The sequence below is a fragment of the Mesocricetus auratus genome, unplaced genomic scaffold, assembly GCF_017639785.1.
Source record: "Mesocricetus auratus isolate SY011 unplaced genomic scaffold, BCM_Maur_2.0 Super-Scaffold_100047, whole genome shotgun sequence".
Taxonomy (NCBI): domain Eukaryota; kingdom Metazoa; phylum Chordata; class Mammalia; order Rodentia; family Cricetidae; genus Mesocricetus; species Mesocricetus auratus.
The window spans coordinates 541,255-562,944 of NW_024429224.1; the positions used below are offsets into that span (position 1 = coordinate 541,255).

Genomic DNA, 21,690 nt, shown 5'->3' on the forward strand with positions numbered 1-21,690 from the left:
AGCACCAGGAACTGTAATGGCACTAAATCCAGGGTTCAAGAAGATAAAAAAGTTTAAAGAAAAGCCTGATGCTAAAAGGAATAAAGGGAGTGGTGACCTTACGGCAAAAGCCTACCCAGCTAAGCTTCCAACTTGTGAAAAGGAATTAAAGAAAACCTTAAGCAGTGAAGGAAACCATCAACAGAAAGCTGATGCCGGTGTAATTGAAAGAGAACCATATTCCAGCCCCAGAAAGCAGCAGAACTTGCTGTTATGATAATATGGGTGGGGGACCTTGCATGGGAGACCTTGGCGAACTCCATGGCAGGCGAGATTGACCGAGGCAGGGGACAAACAAGCCAGGCAGACAGAGCTCAGTGAGAATTTTTATTAGAAACGGGAGGGAAAGTCCTGTCTGCCCAGGAGAACAGCAGGTAAGAGTGTAAGGGGGAGAGGGGCCTTTTGCACCAGCTGTAGACTATGCAACCATGGCTGACCAAGTACTTCCTGAGTGTATTCTACCAGGTGACGGGCAGGCCACCATAATGCCTGAATCCTTCCATTCACAGCCTCAGCTTAGAGTCAAGCCTCAGCCTTAGAGTCAAGGATACAAGAAGGGGGTTGTGGAATCTCTCTCCACAGCTAAGGAAAGCAAGCCATTGAGGCCAGGCACGTGCCAGGGGTGTTCCTGCATAGAGACTGTCTGGATTGTGGAGTCTCCAAGATGTTGAACATGTCAGAGTTGTGGGATAACTGCCAAGGAGATCTGCAAACCCTGTGTGGAACCAACCTAAAAAAGAGAAGTCTGTTGCAGTCAACAAAGCTAAAAGGGGTTGGAGATCTCAAGAGTGCTTTGACAGCAGTCATGGAAATGCAGGGTTTGGAGTTTGCCCTGCCAGGTTTTTTTTAATATTTTATTTATTTATTGTGTATACAGTCTTCTGCCTGCATGCCAGCAGAGGGCACCAGATCTCATTCAAGGTGTTTGTGAGCCACTATGTGGGTGCTGGGAATTGAACTTAGGACCTCTGGAAGAACAGTCAGTGCTCTTAACCATTGAGCCATCTCTCCAGCCCCCGCCCTGCCGGTTTTCAGTCTTGCTTTGGTTCAGGGTTTCTTCACTATGATCCCCCTTTTAGAATGGTAATGTACCCCTTGTACCATTGTAAATAGAAAGTATGTGACCTGTTTTTAATTTTGATTTTATACTGGGTTATAGTTAAGAGATTGCCATGAGTCTGAGAAAAGGCTTTGAACATTGGACTTTTAAACAGTGTTGAGACTGTTACAGACTGTGGGGTCTTTTGAAATTGGATTGAATGTATTTTTGTGTTTTGATATGCCTATTATCCTATGGGGCCAGGGAGAGGAATGTGGTAGCTTGCATAAGAATGGCCCCATATGCTTATTATTAAAATGCTTAGTAAGCAGGTAGTGGCACTATTTGAAAGGATTAGGAGGATTAGGAGGTGTGGCCTTGTGGAAGAAATGTGTCACTGAGGGTGGACTTTGAGGTTTTAAAAGCCCACACCAGTCCAGTCTCTCTCTGCTCAAGGGTCAGAATGTAGAACTCTCAGTTACTACTTCAGCACCTAAGGGCCAAGCCCCTTGCCTTGATGATAATGGACTAAGCCTCTGAAACTGTAAGCAAGCCCCCAATTAAATGCTTCCTTTTAAAAGAGTCGCCTTGGTTGGCTGGGAGTTGGTGGCCCATGCCTTTAGACCTAGCACTTGGGAAGCAGAGGCAGGAGGATCTCAGTGAGTTCGAGGCCAACCTCATCTACAAAGTGAGTTCCAGGGAAACCCTGTCTTGAAAAACAAACAAAACAGTTGATTAATGACTGAAACACTTATACATTTTTATTCTTAAATATAGTTTAAGAACATATTTTGACACTTGAAATCAAGGAAATTTCTAGGCAATAGTAGAACATTACCCAGTATGTACCAGGGTGTGAGTTCCATCTCAAGCACTGCAAAAGGTAAACATTTTAAGCTGCTTTGATAACTAAGAGTGGAACATAAATTGCCTCTACTTCCCCGGGGATGAGTTTATACCCAGCCAAAAAGTTTCTGTCTATCTATGTGTTGCCTGACATGAAACCTTTTGGTGTTATTGAACAATTATTACATACCAAGAGCTGTCCAAAGTTCATTTTCTTACTCAGTTTCTTTAAACTTTTTTGTTTGTTTACTTGTTTGTTTGTTTGTTTTTGTATGTGTATGAGTGGTTGCCTGCATGCCTGTGCACCATGTGCACTCCTGGAGTCCACAAAAATGAGAAGGCACCAGACCCCGCAATAATTGGAATGACAGATGGTTGTGAGCCACTGTGTGCATTTGGGGAATGGAAGCTGCTCCTCTGTTAAGAACAATGAGTGTTCTTAACCTCTGAGCCATCTCTCCAGTTCCACTCTTATTTAATTCCTAAAGCATCTCTATGAATTCATCACTGTATCCACCACCCATTTTACGATTGAAAAAGGTATAAAGTCATATAGGCCAAAGTCATAGGTAAAATTTGGCAGTGTTCAGACAGGAGCCTGGTGGAATGTCCTGAGAGTTCCTACTCCGAGTACCTCTTCCTTGGCCACACTTAGAGTCCCTGGATTATTACTGTATCATTTTGAAGTAGCATTAAACAGAAACATTGTTGTGACTGAAGAATTCCAAAGGCACAGTGCTAAGCAAAGAAACTGCAGACCATTAAATAGTTATTTCTTGTTACAGACCCTAGAATTTCTAAAGTTAAGGCTCAATGTAACTGATTGCTATATAATCAAGGGCTGTCTGGCCAAACATCTGTTAGCACTGTCAGTTAACTTTTTTAAAAAGTTGTTTCTATGTACTGAAAGGTATACACACAATATTCATAGGGGCGTTGTAATGGCAAAGGACTAGAGACAAAAACAGAGAACCGTTACAGTAAACATCCATACTGTGGTATTGTATGCAGCTCTTTAAAAAGTTGACTTGCATATCTAACAGACAATGGGAGGCATCTTTTCTGTTGGCCAAGAACTACCGCTATGGCCAAACCTGAAAACAAATGTCCAAAGAGCCATCAGTGGCTGGAACATGGACCTTCTAGCAAAGGATTGGATATGCTTCAAGATGTAAATTTTGTTCCATGAACATCCCACCTCTACTCCAGTGCTTATCTAGCCATTCTCCCATTCATAAATGCTACCCACAGACACATACCCTCAGCACAACTCAGTGGAAAGATGGACTGGAGACACGAGGGACATCAGTCTCCATGGAAAATGCAGTGGTGAGGGGTCCTCTTTCCATTCTCTTTGCAAGGGCTCCTGGCCCCTTCTAAAGTAATGGGAGGGCCTCCAAGTCATAAATGGAGACTGAGTGTGCCTGCAGCAAAGGAGCACCGACCACCCTAGGGTATCTGTTCAGGCAGCAGACTTAACTGATCCAGACTGCCCACTTGCTGGTTGCACTAATGGAGGAGTGAGCCTAGCAGCGGCTTGTGAAATGGGAGTGTAAGTGTAGAGGGAGAGCAACTTAAACTGCTTGAATCCGCCCTACCCCACTTCCCAATCCAGCAATGGGATGCCATCAGAGGGCTGAAGCACACAGTTGGATGGACAATACAGCAGATACGTGAGTGTCGCCAGCTCCCAGGGGAGGCATCTAGGACCCCCTTGGTACTTAATCATTGTCATGTCCCCCGGTCTTGTTTTGCTTTTGTTATGTATTCTTACGTATTTCCTTTTGTAAAAAAAAAGAATATTTTATTCCGTATCCCATTTCAGAATATGGACAATTAGAGTCATTTTCAGATCTATTATGTTTATTAAACCAAATTAATGCATCTCCTTGTGATTAGTTTTATAGTCCCAATTTTGTTGGTTAATTTTCCTATGTTTTCAGTTTTGATTCATGAGCTTCTATTGACTTGCAGATATTTTTTCTCCTCTCTCCCTTCACCCATCCCTCCCTCTTTTCTCTTCCCTCCCCTCCTCCCAGTCTTTCTCCCCTTACCCCCTTTTGTCTGGTAGTGTTGGAGTTGGCACCAATCATGAATCAGATATTAAAATATCAGTCACAATGCCTTAGAAAGCACTGAAGGTAACACAAGAATTAGTACAGTTTGTAACCTGCATCATATGCTGTATGCTAGTGCTACCTAATAAAGAAAAATACATATTTGTAATGTGGTTGATTAACTCTCAGGGATACATAATTAAGTAAAAACAAATATAGCAAAAAAGAACAATACAGCAATAACAAAAAACAACAAACACACAAAAAATCCTAGTTCATCTAAAGAAGAAATGAGTGGCATGTTTCAAAATTTAGGAGACTGACAAGCAAGTTAAAATCAAATTCATGGTAATTGAATTGAAAAGGGATTCCGTCCAGTTAATGGTCACTAAGTAATGGTTGCTCTATCAACACAACTGCTTAAACATTTGAAAAGTAAATATTCTATCCATTACCAAAATGCTTTCCCATCTCCACATACTTTATGATGACTCTCAAAAATAAGATCCTCTGTAGACACCATGTGTGACAATGTGACATCTGAAAGATGTCCCATAACAAACAAGAGAACCATAGAAGATTAAAAATCACACTGAAAATTTCTAAGAAAAACCCTTAGTTTATCTCTGACATCGGGTCTGAAGTTGAGTCGGACAGCCATTTCTCTGGCTGACCACAGAAGTGGGTGGTTTCAATGTAGAGTCATGTTGGGTGTGTGTGTGGCAATTTTGGACTAAGAGCTCACTCAGTGTGGCCCAATGAGCCACCTGTAACATTCAATGGAAATGCATCTGCAGAAAAACAGATTTAACTCTTTTTTTGCATCCTCACTCCAAAGAGGCACGGCCTAGAAACTAAGACAGAGTGGTAGTTGAGGGGTTTCTCTATTGCCTTGCACATTTAACTAAAGTTTAAATGAGGATAAGGGATGCAGCTCAATGGCCAATCGTTGCCTAGCATGGACGAAGCTCTGAGTTCCATCCCCAGAATTGCAAAACAGGAAGAAAAAGAAGTTAGAAGTGTGTGAGAGGGCTGGAGAGGTGGCTCAGCGGTTAAGAGCAGTGACTGTTCTTCCAGAGGTCCTGAGTTCAATTCCCGGCAACCACAGGGTGGCTCACAACCACCTTGAATGAGATCTGGTGCCCTCTGCTGACATGCAGGCAGAGGATTGTATACATAATAAATAAATAAAATATTAAAAAAAAAAGAAGTGAGATGTGACACATTTAACCCCCTGTGATAACTCTAATGGAGTAAAGGTAGAAGTTGTGGGATATTCCTATACACTGTGTGAATATATGTTGCTGTGATTGGTTTAATAAAGAAACTGACTGGGCAATAGCTGGACAGAGTAAGGTCAGGTGGGAGAGCCAAACTGAGAATACTGGGAAAGAGAAGGGTAGAGTCTGGAGTCGCCAACAGATGGAGAAGTAAGGTGAGCATGCTGTACTGAGAAAAGGTACTAAGCCTCATGGCAAAGCGTCGATAAGAAATATGGGTTAATTTAAAATGTAGGAGTTATGGGCTGAGTTTGGTGGCGCACGCCTTTAATCCCTGCACTCGGGAGGCAGAGGCAGGCGGATCTCTGAGTTCAAGACCAGCCTGGTCTACAGAGCAAGTTTCAGGACAGCCTCCAAAACAGTTCAGAGAAACGCTGTCTCGAAAAACAAAAAACAAAGCAAAAAAAAAAAATGTAGACGTTAGCTAGTAACAAGCCTGAGCTATTGACTGAACATTTGTAACTGACATTAAATCTCTGTGTCAGTTATTTGGGAACTACTGGGTGGGAAAGAAAAGTCTGCCTACAGGAAATGTTGTCAAGAAACACAGACAAATTTGCTTGACACACAGTTAGTTAGCCAGTCAGTTTTGCTCACAGAAGATGAGAGATTGCTGTTTCTGCGATGGCATCCTTGTTCCTGGTACCACAGCAAGCAGCCTGAGCATCAGAATGCTAGAGTTATTTTCCCATCATTGGGAGCCCAGTGTGCTGACATGAGTGGGTACCAGGACACATGTGGGATGTATACAATAAGAGCCTTGAACTTAGCCTGGTGGTGGTGGTGGAGGTGGTGGTGGTGCACACCTTTAATCCCAGGTTGAGGCAGGCAGATCTCTGAGTTCAAGACCAGTCTAGACTGCAGTTCAAGGACAGCAAAGGCTACACAAAGAAACCCTGTCATGAAATACAAGCAAAACAGAAACGACAAAAAAGAGCCTTGATCTTAGAAAATTCTATTGTTGTTATTACTATTATTATTATAATTAGCACTAAACATCTCTGAGCCTCAAAATGAAATAATAGTTCCATTCCCCCAGAGCTATTGTTTCAGTGAGGAGGAAGAATGTCTGGAATACTCTGGCATTCAGCAAATCCTCGCTGCTTTTCTTCATTGATTTCCTCATGTAGTGAGTCAAGAGGATTGTTTTTTTCTCTTCCTTTTTTTTTAAAAAATTTAAGTTAGAAACGAGTTTGTTTCGCATGTCAATTCCAGCTCCCTCTCCCTCCCCTCTCAAGTGGATTTCTAAAGTTGTACTTTTATTGCTTTTAATTACGTGTGTGCGCGCACGTGCGTGTGGGGGGGGGAGGGGGGCACCCACCCAAAGGGATCAGAGGTGCTGGGTTTTCCCAGGGCTGGAATTAACAGGTGGTTGTGAGCTACCAGCTCAGGTGCTGGGATCTGAACTTGGGTCCTCAGCAAGAGCAGCATGTGTTCTCAAACGTTGAGTCATCTCTCCATACCCGAGTGTGTTTGGTTTTTGGTTTATATGTATGGGGACTAGAGAGATGGCTCAGCGGTTAAGAACACCTGCAGCTCTTCCAAAGGACCCGAGTTTGGTTCAGCACCCGTGCCAGGTGACTCACAGCTGCCTCTAACTTCAGCCCCAGTAGGCTCTGATACTTCTGACCTCCAAGTGCCTGCACTTGTGTGCATGCCCACACACATACATATACTTAAAAATAAAATAAATATTAGAAAATATAGTTATGTCTGTGTGAGCATGTGCATGAGGGCAGGTGCGAACAGAGGCATTGGGTCATCCGGAGCTGGATTTATAGGCAGTTGTGATCCACCCAGTGTGGCCGCTGGGAACCAAACGGGTCCTCTAAAAGAACGGCAAGTGGGCGTAACCCCGGAGACATCTCGCTTGCACCCTCAAGTGCATATTTGGGCCTGCGCCAGAGCCCTGTGGGGCCCCCCTTCTCTCGTGTTGAGAAGTAGCTCCTAGGATCCCATTTGTATTAGATAGAATTTGGGTTCAGATGCTACAGCCAAGGGCCCCCAAGATGACAGTGACTTGCAAGAGGTAGGGATGTGTTCCCTCACTTGACACTGGGGGAGACACTGGTTGACATGGCAGCTGGAAGGCGCCTTGGTTGTTTTATTGCCCCCCCCCACTCTTCCAGGGGGAAAAATGCTTTGTCTGTGTCAAAACACTTAACGTGTCTTTCCCAGAAGTTGTACAGGCCACTTCTGCTCATATCCCACAGATGAGTCACCTGATGACAAGGCGTGGTAACTTTCAGTGCAGGCTGGGGACTTTGTCTTCAATCCATGAGACACAGCCACATCTGCCATTCTACGTTTCTTTGCCTAGAGGGGCATTGAGAATAAAATAATGTAAGGAGATGAAGTTTAAGCCCTGAGACGGTTGAGCTGGGGAAGGAGGTGCAAAGACCATCCTAACGAGCTGGGCAGGGGCAGCACAATGGGTTGGTGGGGGTGGGGTTGTTGGAGTTGGGGGTGGGAGGGTGGGGGGTGGACTTGAAGCTTTTCCCACCAGAGTAGTTCCCTCGGGCTGCTCCTTTGGGGCTCTCCGTAGAACTCTAAGTCAGTGGCCTCTCTTCGTGTTGCCTGAGTTCTTTCATTAAGGAAATGAAATGAGAAGTGGACAGAGGCCCAGACACCCCTCTCATTACTGAGACACCCTGGTGGAAGAAGAGACATTGCTTCTGGCTGCAGGAATGCAGTAGGTGAACCCCAGACCTGGCCTGTGGAGACCGAACGAAGCAAGTTCCCAAAAAGGTGAACAGAATCAGGGACCATGCTGAGCTGAGCACAGCCAGGAATTCTCAGATTTACCAGACAATTGGCCCAAGGAGGGAGGAAGAGGAAGAGGAGCAGGACCATCAGAAAAAAAATCCTTCCCAACTGAAACAAAACTAGAGAAAAGGAGTTCCGCTCTATCATCCTGATGGACAGAGTGTGGGGGTCTCAAAAATAGCAGAACAAGCAAGTCTGTAGAAAAAACAAAACATACATGTGTTGAAGAAGCTGGGCAGTGTTGGCACACATCTTTAATCCCAGCACTGGGGAGGCAGATGCAGGCGGATCTCTGTGAGTTTGAGGCCAGCCTGGTCTACAAGAGTGAGTTCCAGGACAGGCTCCAAAACAATACAGAGAAACCCTGTCTCGAAAAACCAAAAAATAAAAAATAAAAAAATAAACAGGCCCAAACTAACATGTCAGGAGTTCCTTGGATGGGAGCTCAGCCTTTTTCTTTGTAGTGCTGAGGCTGTAGATAAGTTCTTTAATGAACTTCGCACCCTCGTCTGCAAAAGGTGGTGGTACCAAATCCCTGCAGTGGTGACTAAGCTGAAATGAGGTGAGGCTCTTAGCATGGGACCTGGAAGGGAATGAACGTTCACCTGCTGTCATGGATGCTGCAGAGATCAGAAGGGCGTTCAAGGAGAAACACAAATGGGAAAGAGGGAGGTTGGGGAGGAATGGGAAGGAGGATCTGCAGGCTTGGCTGTCTGAGAAGTTGGCTGACACTTGGGACAATCTCAGCAGGATCTTCCAGAGCCCATGGCATGCACACACACATACATGCACACACACATGCAGGCACACACACATACATGCACACATGCACACATGAAGAACCAAGACTAGTTTTGAATCTGCGTCAGAACTCCCTGTTTTAGGAACAGATATTGCTTTTATAGATGTTAGGAGAGGCTTGGTTTTGCTGTGTGACAAGTGAAACCACACTCCAAACTCAGTGCTTATTACAACGACAAACATTATTTCTTGCTGATGCTTGCACCCATAATGTGCTTTCCATGCCATGCCATGCCATTTTTACTCCAGGACACAGATGGCACACTCTCTGTCTCTGTTTCTGCACATTGCCAGATTTCATGGGAAAAGAGACCATCGAAGATACTGAGTTGTCAGTCTTCTCTCCAAAGTATTGCAAATCACGATGTGTTGAGAGTGTTTGTATAATTCTCCTGTAGAAGGATGAACGTAGGAGACAACATTCCAGTCAACCACAACAGACTCCATGCATATCCAGGAGCCCAAAAGACAGGTGGTGGCTAAGAGCTGCCCTCTGCAAAATAGGTACAGCAATATCTGTCCTATGGACCTTACTTAGAATAGGTGGAAATTTACATGAGTAATAGATTTTCCATAGTGTACCCCTGATGCAGTAAATCAGATGGAGCAAACTGAAAACGCAACAAAACAGAAAAAAAACAGGTATATTTGAACAAAGCAACTCCCAGGTGAGCCCTCCAGCCCCAGACATCAGGGGTCAGTTTAATCAGGAAGCTTATATACCCTGTAGGCTAGGGGTGATGACATGTCTGCCACAAACTGGGTTTGTGCCCGAGTATGGTCAAAAGCTGACCACTTTAGATGGGAACTTGGTGTAAGTGTTTCGACAGATCTGATGGGATGGACAGGGATGGATTATGACACTCAGGAGCCAAAGAATACTGAGTGTTATAGCTTAGATGGAAAGGTATTCTGACACTCAGGAGTCACAGAATGCCACAAGTCACAGTAAACATAGCAGTAAACATAGCCCTGCTTCACAGAAAGGCTTCCCAGTGTATCAGCTCTGCTCCCCCAGAAGACGGTTTCCCCCACAAAGTTGTTACAGTTCCAGCCTGGTGCCCCGGAGAGCAGAGTATAACATCTCTGCTTAGCCAGGGGAAGGCTCCCCAAAGAAAAGTGTTATAGCCTGCTCTGCCCAGGGTCATCTCTGCTCCAGCAAAGCAAGGTCTCACCCAAACCTCATTCAAGATATTTATTGGGAGGGAAGAATCCAGGAGAGTGGCTGCCCTCTGCCAGGGTGGCAGAGGACAGCCAGGCAGCCAGAGCAGTCATAAGCTGAACAGACACAGGATTTATATATGGCTTCCAGGGTGGGGATTGGTCAGATTTTAGTGCTGAGCTCAGATTGGCTAGAGCTCTGCTCGAGGATTGGTTAGTTTTCTGCACAGGATTAGGGTCAGATTTGGCTCTGGTTTCAGGGCCAAAGTGTGTTTCTTTCTCTGGTCCTTTTTAGCCTTTTGGCTCCAATTTTAGGGCCAGGGTGCATTTCTTTCACTGACTCTGATTCCAGGGACAAAGTGTGTTCCTTTGGCACTGGTTTCAGGGCCAGGGTACATTTCTTTGGTTCTGATTGCAGGGCCACAGTGTGTTTCTTTGGCTCTGCTCAAGGTGTGTTTCTTTGGCTGGTCCTTTTCCCTACACTTGGGCTACTGATAACTTCAGGGAAGGAGCTGCCAAAGCTACCAAGAATGTGGGGCTGAGCTTTTTGGTGCCTTTTCTTTGTTGGAAATTCTCTGAGAGGGCAGGGTTTTTTGTGGGGGGCTTTCCAGATCAAGCAGGAGTGAGCTGGGAGTTCCAGTCAAACAATGAGAAGTACAGCTATGAGGTTAGTTGGTAAACTGTCATGTCCCCAACTCCTAAGAGGGAGTTTCCTTACCTGAGTATTGGAAGAGATAATGGCACTATTTTTCTTTCTTTCTTTGGTTTTCAAGACAGTTTCTCTGTGTAGCCCTGGCTGTCCTGGAACTCGCTCTGTAGACAGGCTGGCCTCAAACTCACAGAGATCCGCCTGCCTCTGCCTCCCGAGTGGGATTAAAGGAGTGTGCCACCAGGTCCAACTACAGTGTTATTTTTGTATCTCATCCACTCTGTGCCCAGGAAAGATCTTTCAACCATGCTAGTGCCACACTGTCTTACATGCTTTGTCCTGCTCAGTCCACAGAAGTATGCCACTAAAGCCACTAAGGTCACTCACCTCACAGACGGATAGACACATAAAATGCAGTGGCATGTTATTTAGTCTCAGACGGGAAGGAAATTCACATTTAAGCCACACATGGCTAAACCTTGAACATGGTGTGGAAAAAGCCAGGCGCAGCAGGACTGACACTGTGTGGTTACAGTCACATAAAGTCCCTCCAGTACTGGACACATAGACACAGGAGATGGAGAGGCTTAGCAGGGCTCGGGGAGCTGAAGCCAGGGAGAAACTGCTTGCTTCATGGGTACAGAGTCCTGGTCTTCAATGAGGAGAGGGTCTCTGAAGCTGAGCAGTGGTGACAGTTGCACAATAGTGTGTGTCTACTTAACGCCACCAGAGTACACACCTACAGGGTTTAAACAGTAACACGCTGGCCATGCATCCTGGTTTGCTTTCTGTTGTTGTGATGCATACCATGATCAAAAGCAGCTTCCAAGCCATGGTCCATCACGGAGGGAACTCACTAAAATCGTCTGGAACTGTGTTTAGACTTTACATTTTGATTGTCATCTGAGCTGAAAATTTTCAAAATAGAATACTTATTTAACTGGGAGACAGAAAATAACTGTAATGAGTGTTTGTAATGCTTTTACTTTTTAAAAGACGGTATTCGTATTGGTCTTTGGGGGTTTCACATCATGCACCCCAGTCCCACTCACTCCCCAGTCCCCCCCACCCAGGAAAAAGAACGTTTGCTCCCCATCTGTGCTGCCTCTCCATCATCCCGTCACCCACCTTAGTGGCACTGGGAGCTGCAGAACGTCACACAGCAGACCCTTAGTGGCACTGGGAGCTACAGTATGTCACTCAGCAGACCCTTTTGTCCAAATAGCTTCACTTGCAAATGTTCACTTTAATGAGCCGTTGGTCTGTGTCAAAGCCTCCAATTTCTGTTACACCATCAATAGTGGACCCTCATCTAAATGCCTCTCAGATAGCCCGCTGCTGCCCTCCCTCCGCCATCATGGGGATCCTTGGTCTATGGCTCAGCGCCAGTCCCTTCAGGTACTCCAACAGGTCATAGCTGGGTAGGTGTGAGGTGGGCCAGCTCAGAGCAGTGGGTATGGATCCTGGTGGTAGCTAAGTTGGTTGGTGTGGTAATTAAATGTAATTGGGGCCCATAGTCTCAGGGAGTGTCACTATTAGGAGGCGTGGCTTTGTTGGAGTTGGGGAGCAGGAACAGGAATATAAACCATTAAGTAGCTGTTTATTGAATCACTCCCTAGTTCATGCTCAGCTAGCTTTTGTCTATAGCCAAGACCCCCCCCAGGGGTAATGCTGCCCACAGTGGGCTGTGGGCAATCATCAGTCTCTCAGAGACATGCCATGGGCAAGCCTGGTCTCACTGGAGGTTCACTCTTTCCAGGAGTGTCAAGTTGACGTGAAAACTAGCCAGCACATTGTATAAAGATGAGGGCCTGAGCTGGGCGGTGGTGGCGCACGCCTTTAATCCCAGCACTCGGGAGGCAGAGGCAGGCGGATCTCTGTGAGTTCGAGGCCAGGCTGGACAGATAGCCTCAAAAACAATACAGAGAAACCCTGTCTCGTAAAAACAAAAAAAACTCTCTACTGGGAAAAAAAATAACACATGCAGCCATTTTGGAGGACTTACGACTTGGTATTTTTGTTCCAGAACTTTAAAAACAGAGCGATGAAGAGATCTCGGATGGCTCTGATGTTCTCTGCTGGTTGCTGAGAAGGCTGTGCTGGGCAGGAGAGGACGTGGACTGACGGGACATTCCCTCTGGCCTCCGACGTGGGCCCTTGTCTCTTCAGGTCCACTCAAGCCCCTCTCAGAGTTGGGCTTTCCTCTCTGGCCTTGGTAGTAACTTAACTGGCAGACCCAGAAGAGGCCGTGGACATCTTTTAAAACCTGTCTCTGTCATGCCAGGAAGAGCGGTCCCGGCACCCACCCAGCAAGTCCTTTCCAAGTTGAGACTGGACAACGGATTTTGGACTTCTTATCTACTGCTTCCTCGGGTTCTAACTGGGCAGTGTAAGACCCCGAATTTATAGAAATAAAATATAAGCTTAAACAGGGAGGGCACCCCACTAGAGAACTTGGGAAGTGAACAAAGGACCCCATCCCAGGAACTGTCCATACCACAGAATGGAATGTATGGTTTAGAGACCTTAATTGCAGAAGGGCTGTAAATCCACAAAAAGCCAATTATGGGCTGCCATCTGTGAAGAACTGACCAGAGCAAACAAGACTAGTGGGAAACAAGGAGATAACACTATTTACTTAGGGAGAGATAATTAACTCATGCCAAGGTTTGAGGAATTTACAATATGAAGGACATCTACTTCCCTGGGTCGGGAGTTACGTACCCCCTTCCCCCGTCACGAGTTAGGGACCCCTCCCAAAAGCTTGTGGTTTTTGTCTTTAAAAGCTGATTGTAACTGAACCTCGGGGCCAATCGGTCTAAAAGCTGACCGAGAGGCCCATCTGCAGATGCCTAATTAAAGCCTCTTGCGTGTTGCATCAATTAGCGCGTGGACTCTTGATTCTTGGGGTGACGAATCCAGCCTGGGGACCCTCCTCAATTTGGGGTACCCCAACAGGCAGCTCGTCAGTTCTAAGGCTCGAGCAAGCTCCTTAGTTTCCCTGGGCCCCAGTCTCCTCGCCTGTGGAATAAAGGGGGGGGTCCCCAGCTGATGAGGTGGTGGTCAAGGCTCCTTCCCCAGCACCTAGGCTCAGGGTCTCCACACTTCTCTCCTTTGCAGAAGCCAGCTGCACCCCCCCCCCCCCAGGAGGCCCACAGAGCACCTCCAAGGCAGATGGAGGCAATGCTCAGTACAGTTACACCTGCCAGTGTGTGCTACGGTGACAAATGACCTCAAACTCGGATAGAACCGATTGCCATGGGTTGGCGCATTAAACACAGCCAGCAGGAGGGACTTCCAGGAACTTGGACTTGCCTGGAAGTTTTAAGGACTCCCAACCCATTATGGGGAAGGCATGGCGGGAGGAAGCTTGCCTTCGCTAACCAGGCCCCAGAAGCCACCCCCTCTCCCCGATGGGCAACAGCGGCTGGAGTTCAGACATACACAAACCACCGCAGTCCCTCATGCCATAGTTCTTTCCACACTCCAGAGATGGGAACAAAGGGGAGAGACAAAGGGAACGCGAAGGACGCTGGATTTCTTCCTGCTGACATATTTATTCCGGGTTTTGTGTATTTTATGTTCGACCTCTTCCACTGCCGAGGAAGGCCACTTCAGGTAGGTGTGCTGCGTTAAGCTGGTGGACATGATGGAAAACCAAAACACAAAATAAAATCTCTGTTTAGTCAATAACTGAACCCAGCGCAGCTGGCCTTCACAGAGCAGGCACCTAGTCTCCATGTAGTCTCTCTCGGGTGTGGAACAGTAGCCGAGGCCACTGCTTTCCAAACCTACCAAGAAAACTCTGTCTTTTCTGAAGTCAAAATGGGAAACGCGGGGAGCAGAGCATTTCAAGCCTCCTCCACAAGAGGGCGCAGAGTGCCCGTTGCCGGGCCGCTCTGCCCCCAGCCAGCCCCGCCCGTGGCCTTGCGTTGCTGGCTCACAGCTCACCTTGTTTTGGCAGCAATGTTTCTCCGAGCCTCTTTGTTACTCCAGCCTAGGAGTAAGTGGAGAAGCCTTGGAGTCAGGTGTACTTGGATTAAAATCCTGGCTCTGCCATTTGCTAAAATCTTGGCAAGGTAGCGCTCATTCTGATTAATAATTAGTGACTTCTTCCCAAGCCTGGGGAAGCATAGAATTATAGAAGCTGGCACACAAAGGGACCTGCCTTGCACCTGCGTCACTGTAGCCCCTGCATTTCATGCATCAGAACCCAAGGTCAAACCCAAGATTGAGGCTTGAGGTCAGCCTACGTCTTACTTTCTGGACTCCTTCTTTCCCCTCCGGCACACATGAAAGGCAAGGGTCATTCACCAACAAGAGAAAAGACAGGACGCCCTTTTATGCTTCCCGTTAGAGCCCAGACTGAGTGGGCATTCATCATCTGGCTTCCGCAGTTACTTGACCCCTGGGCTCTCGGCTTCCTCAGTGGCCGCTGTGGAAAGCACAGGGTAGAGATTAAGACGGTACCTACCCCACAGTGTCTTGGGCACTTTCAACGACACCTCCTCATAGAGCCTGGCACTTCACAGGCCTGGGCTAAGTGTTAGTTCTGGGTTTTGTTTTGTTTTTTTAGCATAGTATTTTCATTATTTGGGAATTTCACATAATGCACCCAGTCCTCCCAGGTCCATCCCCCCAACCCTTGTGACCTCCTCCCAGAAAAAAGAACAAACAAACAAAAAACTCCAAAACCAACTAGTCCATTTTGCGCTGTCCATACACTCACCGAAGCATGGTCAAACTCCCAGAGGCCAGCCCTTTAAAGAAAACTGAGCCCTTCCCCACGCACCCCGCCAGAAGCCTTCAGCTGTGGAGAGCCACACCTCAGCACCCCTACGTAATTGTTAAGAGTCTCTCCAGTGGCTTCCTGTCTACACTGTTTCCTTCCTTCCTTCCTTTCATTCTTTCTTTCTTTCTTTCTTCCTTTAGGGGTATGGGGAGAGGTTGTCACAGAAACTTATGTCTCTCATTCTCAACTTATACAGTCATAGATATCACTGCAAAAGCTTCCATGCCCTTGACAGTCAGCCGGGTAGCAAAGATCATAGACTTCTACATGTTTTCTGACAACAGCACGGTACTCCAGTGACAGTACAGGGACCAGACATCAACTCAGCACTCGGTTCTTAAAATCTGTGTCATGCGAGCTTTCAGAGCACGCTCTCATCCGTAAAGTGAAGGTTGACCATAGGGTTGTGGCGATGCATAAAATATAACTGTTGTGCCCAAACTCTGAACCCCCAAATCACCAAGAGACCCGGTCTGATGCAAAAGCAAAGAGTCTTTAGTTTTACCTGACGTATCAGCATCTCAGGAGGGAGGAGCAACATCTTGTGGATGGAGGCTCACCCTGACCCCCACCGGTGTCCTGGGCTCCGGCCAACCGTCCCCAGGAGGAAATGTAGATTCCTCCTGCTGTTTGCTTCCTAGAGCTTCTGTACCACAACTGGACAGGTTAAAACCAGAGAAGTGTCTTCTCCAGAAACTCCACAAGCTAGAGGTCCAAAATCAAAGTCATCAAGGCAGGCCTCCACCTGACACTGGCCAGGACAACTAGCTCCTGGTGGTGGCCATCCGCCTCAGCTGTTCCTGGGTTTGCAGCTGCAGAGATCTCGTCTGCTCCTGTTGCCCACGGGCCACCTTTTTCCTTGCTCTTTTTTGAGCTGCTGATTGGGATGATAGCCGTATTGGATGAAGGGTCCAGCCTCCTCCTGTATGGGCCACACAGTACTTTCTCTCTCTCTCTCTCTCTCTCTCTCTCTCTCTCTCTCTCTCTCTCTCTCTCTCTCTCTCTCTCTCTCTCTCTCTCTCTCTGGTTTTGTGAGACAGGGTTTCTCTGTATTGTTTTGGAACCTGTCCTGGAACTCGCTCTGTAGACCAGGCTGGCCTCAAACTCAGAGATCCACCTGCGTCTGCCTCCCGAGTGCTGGTACTAAAGGCATGCGCCACCACTGCCCGGCAATACTTTATCTCTTAATTGCATCTACAGAAAAGATGTTGTTTCCAAATAAAGTCAATCCTCAGACACCAGAGATTAGGACTTTGGTCTGCTTGGGAGGGAGGGGCACAGCTAACTTCACATTTGCTGTTTACTTTTCCGTATTTGTATTGTTTCTGTTGGAGTCAGTCCTCCACCCAAGCACACAGAGCCAAGCAGCCATGGGATGAAAGCGCCCTCTGAAACCGGGAGCTGACATAAATCTTTCTTATAAGCTTTTATGTCAGAGGTTCCGTAACCGTGAGGCAAAAGCGGCTGACACCGCTTCCCACCCTTCTGAACCATCCCTGCACTCAAGGACTGTGCTCCCCTTTTACTTGGACACAGACCAGAGCGTCATGGCCAGGCCTGGCTTGTATCTCTTTCTCCTTACATGGAAAAGTGGAGAACTTTAGTTTTCTGTTCATCTCCCGGGATCTTCCAATTATCTTGCATCACATGACAGACACAGCTTCTTTTCTAGTGTATGGCCCTTATGGACTGCCCCCCACCCTGCCCCCCCCCCGCCTGTCCTGGTGCCAGCCCCATCCCATGGCCCGTCTGTCTCCCCTTGCTAATCACCGCCAAGGTCCATCTCTAAACCACTTCCCCTGTGATGCCCGCTGGGCATTTGTTCCCAGTGCCCCCTCACGCCCAGGCTCCGCAGTTCCCCCTTTCCCAGCCCTTTTCCAGTTTCCTTGGAGTTACAATATTCACTATAAGACCCTGTTTCTCTGCATAGGCTGGTGGCTTCTGGGAGATGGAAACAGACCTTTGTCAGAATTCCATTACACTAATGAAATGCCTGAGATAACTCATTTGTCTCAGAGACTCTGAGGTTCCAGCCCACAAACACTTTGGGTCTGTGGAGAGCCAAATGTCATCATGGGAGCAGGTGGGGAAATGACTTCAGAAGTAAAACTGTTCACCTCACAGCCAGGAAGAAAGGGGCATGAGGAGAGGCAGGGACTCCCTGAGCTGTGTTGCAGGGCTCACCTCCAGTGATTGCAAGGCCTCCCACTGCACCCCAGCTCTTGAAGGACCCACGGCCAAGCTAGGGACCAAACCTTTAACTTGGGCCTTGGCCTTAGGCTCCATAACAATGTCACAGAGTGGGCAGCAGAAAACAGAAGCTATTTTCTCACAACTCTGGTGATAGAAACCGGGATCAAAGTCTCCCAAGTCAGCTTCTTCTGAGGACTGGCTTTTCCCCTTAGTGGTAGATGGAAATTTCCTTTGTGTTCACACGTTCTTTCCTGTGTGTCTATGTCTGGTTTCCTTTTCTTAAAGTCCCATTAGGATACACCCTTACAATGTCATTTCAACTTATCTCTTCAAAGACTCTGTGATGGTTACTGTTGTGTTTGGTTTGTGACAGAATCTCACTATGTAGCCCTGGCTATTCTGGAACTGTCTATATGGATCCATCTGGCCTCAAACTCAGATATCCCTCTGCCTCTCCCTCTGCGTCCTCGGTGCTGGGTTAGTTTTTAATTATCAACTTGCCACAGCCTAGAATCATCTGGAAAGAGTCTCAGTGAGGAATTATGTAGATCGGTTTGGCTTTTGGGCACTTGATGTAGGAAGGCCAAGGCAGACCACGGTGGGCAGCACCATTCCCTAGACAAGAGGTCCTGAGCAGGGCAGAGACAGCTGGGAGAAAATAAGCAAGGATGCATTTATCCTCTTTTCTCCTGACTGTGGGTGTGAGGCGACTGTTTGACTTCCCCAAATGACAGGCTGTAACTTGGATATAAATGACAACCACGACATAACTACCTCAGAATACAGTTACCTTCTGTTCTGAGGCACTAAGAGTACAGACTCCAGGTCATCTCGGGATGGGGGTGAGGTGACATGATTTGACCTAAAACAGCTATTACATTTTAATAAGCTTAAATAATATATAAACGCATTGTTGTTACTAGCACTTCAAAGGGATGCTGGAGCGCCCCCCCTCCCCTTCCGTCCCTGAGCCCGTGTGTGGATCAGCCCTTTCATAAAGATGTGGTTTTGGTGGGTTTTTTTTTTTCCTGCTGTGAAATACTTTGTATTATGTCCACTCCTGTGCAAACCCGTCTTCTCCATTCTTCCTGTGTAGGTGTTACTCTCCTCCTTGCCTTGACATAGAGATGAACTGTGACTAACACATTCAGAGTAGTTGCTGGGCTATTGAAAGATGGAAGCATGGCGTATGTAAGTCCGCTACGTAATTTCCACAATCTCTTAATATTTTGAGTTCTCCTTCTCCTTACATGTAAAATAGAGGACAGCAATTGTGCTGGCCAGTTTTATTTCGGCTAGAGTCATCTGAGAGGAGGAAACCCCAACTGAGAGAATGTCTTCATCAGCTCAGGCTGCTGGCAAGCCTGTAGGGCATTTTCTTGATTAGTGATTGATGTGTGGGCCCAGCCCATTGTGGGTGGGGTGTCAGGGCCCATAAAGAGGGGTCCATTTTATCTGCCTCAAGATCAGAGAGTTTAAAACTGTTCTTAGACCTATTGTAAGATGTTCTGGTCTTGGTAGTGGATGTCTTTATCTAAATAACAACAGACTTGTGCTCAGGAGTGTTTACTCTTGACCCTGAAGGCCAGCTGGCAGATGTGGCTACCAAATACAGGGAGGATTAAGAAAAGTAAGTCTGTTTGCTCCTTATATGCAATAGTAGAAGTCTTTTGCCATTGTTGCCCACTTTTGGTTGGGTACTTAAGAATGTTAAAGAATAAACTAAGGGCATTCAAAATTGACTAGATTTGCCCTCCTGACTCCATCCCATGTCTCTGTCTTTCTCTTAACATCTCTACCTAGCTTTTCTTAAGCCACACTCCCCCTCTTAGGTACAAACCATGGGCAAGTCGGCTGGCTCCAGCTGCAGACCCGCAAAGACAGCCCCTCACATATGGCGCCCAACGCGCGGATAATACAGATGGCACCGCAACATGGACCTGAGCATGGGGGACAGAAGTAATGGACACCGCAGAGGAGCAGACACCGCTGGTGTAGAAGTGTGGAGAGAGCTCTCGGATGAAAGAAGTAAAGTGCGGTGAGTTAGCGTGGAGAACAAAGAAGTGCATAACTGTGGACATAAAACAGAAGACATTAGGTAAAGAAGCGAAATGCGATGAGTTAACCTCAGCAGTAAGGTGTCTATAAAACAGAAGAGTATTAGCCAGATGACTGCATATTTACTTGGGTGTATTTTAACAGCCAGGAGAAGTGAAGTAAGGGCAGCAGCAAGTACAAACATTTTTTAAATTTGTAAATTTTGTAAGTGTCCTTCCCCTTCACAAAAGTCGCCGCCCCAGCTGTCTCGGAGCTACACTGGGGCTTGGGGAAGCTAAGGTGCGGCCCCACATACGCTGTAGGTCAGCAGGGCCTGCGGGTGCCAAGGACTCAGAGTTGCTATGACGGTGGCTGCTGGCTTTTCAAGCAGCTACATCCACAGGTGACTGTAGTGGGCCAGCCCAGGCCCAGAGTGAAGGCAAGCTGAGGCCAGGCCTAGAAGCCCTGCAAACAGCTTCCCACAGTGGAGCCGCCCCTGGGCTGGGGGTCCTGGGTTCTATAAGGAAGCAGGCTGGGCTAAGCCATGGGGAGGAAGCAGGAAGCAGCTCCCCTCCATGGCCTCTGCATCAGCTCCTGCCCCAGGTTCCTGCTCTGTGTGAGTTCCTGTCCTGACTCCTTCTGTGAGGGACCATGGATAAGGAAGTGTGAGTCAGATGAACCCTTTCCTGCCGAGGCTGACTTTGGTTGTGGCATTTCACCTCAGCAATGGTAACCCTGACTAAGACAGAAATTATTCTAGTCATCTCCTAGAGCCATCCAATTAGCTGGCATGTGGCGGTTACCTTTCATGGGGCAGGCTGATGCATTGAGAGTTGCCTTTTGTGGAGCTGATGCCTCTGCTTTGCCTGGTAGTCTAAATTATAAGGAAAATCTGCACCTAAGTGATTCAGATGGTAACTGCTGGCTAATCTTTTTACAGAGAACACCTGGCTACTCTAGTCTTGTGTATCAGCTCTCACAAAGCTTGTGTCTTGACTTGGTAGACTTCCTAGGGGAGCCTTTACCCTCTCTGAATAGCAGAGGGGAAGTCGGGGGAGTGGGAGAAGAGGGAGGGGGAACTAGGATTGGAATGTAAAAAACTAAAAAAATAAAGTTATAAACAAAACAAAGCTTATGTCTTACCTTTCAGTTCCAGGTTACAACCCATCATAGCAGAAAAGTCACAGTGGCCAGCCCTCGAGGGATTCTTGCCGCTTTCGTCATGAAGGGACCAGCCCCCAGTTTTACCCATTACGGGCTAACATGTGCTCTTCTGACCTTGCCGCTCCTGTCCTGGTCTCTAGGTCAGATGCCGTCCTCGTGGCAAGGAACCAATCAGAAGTTATCTGTCGGGGCTGTGCTTTACGGCTCTGGGTGTGCTTTATGGACAAGTGCACAACAGTGATGTGAAGAACATAGCAACCGCCCTGGCCTGGGAAGGCCTATGGGCCATAACAACCAGTTGACCAATCAACACAGGGCGGGTTGCCCAAGCCTGAGACTGTTGCATACCCCTAGACACTCCCTTTACACTGCCCTATAAGATTCCTGCCTCGTGATTTCTCGGGGTCTTTTCTCCAGCCATCCGCTGTGGTGGATGGATGAGAGGCCCAAGTTAATGGAGTTAGCTTGTTAAACAACTACAATAAAAGGCTCTCTGCCTTGCAATGAAATGGGCCTCTTGGTGATTTTGGAGTTCAGAATTTGGGCACAACACTCAAAGTGTACCCAATAGGTTCAGATTGAGGGATTTTTGCCAAAGCCTTTCTGATAGCATATTTCTTCTTCAGCTTCACCTCAGGGAACACACTGGGTAAAGCCTTTCATTTGTTCAAAATCCCTTCAGTCCTCAGAGGCCCGGTGAAGTTATTCAGTCAACAGATGGGAGAGTGTAGGAGCTAAAGTTACGCTTTAAGTTTTACTTGTTGGGCCTATGAGATCAATAAAACAAAACCACCTCTAACCTACAAGCCCCTGGCCCAAGGACAGATACTTCCTGAGATGCTGGAGGCTATGGCCCATATAAGATA

General features: G+C 47.1%; 3 long non-coding RNA genes across 4 annotated transcripts; 1 reads left to right on the forward strand and 2 right to left on the reverse strand.

The window, feature by feature from the left end:
- Positions 1-7,332: 7,332 nt before the first annotated feature.
- Positions 7,333-7,894, reverse strand: LOC121136057. The gene is made up of 2 exons (XR_005873166.1): positions 7,765-7,894; positions 7,333-7,577 (listed from the first exon to the last, which is right to left on the reverse strand). It is a non-coding gene; the product is annotated as an uncharacterized LOC121136057 (long non-coding RNA).
- Positions 7,895-14,175: 6,281 nt separating this feature from the next.
- Positions 14,176-16,346, reverse strand: LOC110343113. Its single transcript, XR_002385311.2, has 4 exons — positions 15,936-16,346; positions 14,899-15,073; positions 14,590-14,635; positions 14,176-14,275 (listed from the first exon to the last, which is right to left on the reverse strand). It is a non-coding gene; the product is annotated as an uncharacterized LOC110343113 (long non-coding RNA).
- A 2,744-nt stretch (positions 16,347-19,090) lies between these two features.
- On the forward strand, positions 19,091-21,035 carry LOC110343116. 2 transcript variants are annotated; one of them, XR_002385314.1, is made up of 3 exons: positions 19,091-19,253; positions 19,427-19,661; positions 20,811-21,035. It is a non-coding gene; the product is annotated as an uncharacterized LOC110343116 (long non-coding RNA). The 2 variants fall into 2 exon arrangements; XR_002385313.1 differs by having other exon boundaries at positions 19,456-19,661.
- The last annotated feature ends 655 nt before the right edge of the window (positions 21,036-21,690 follow it).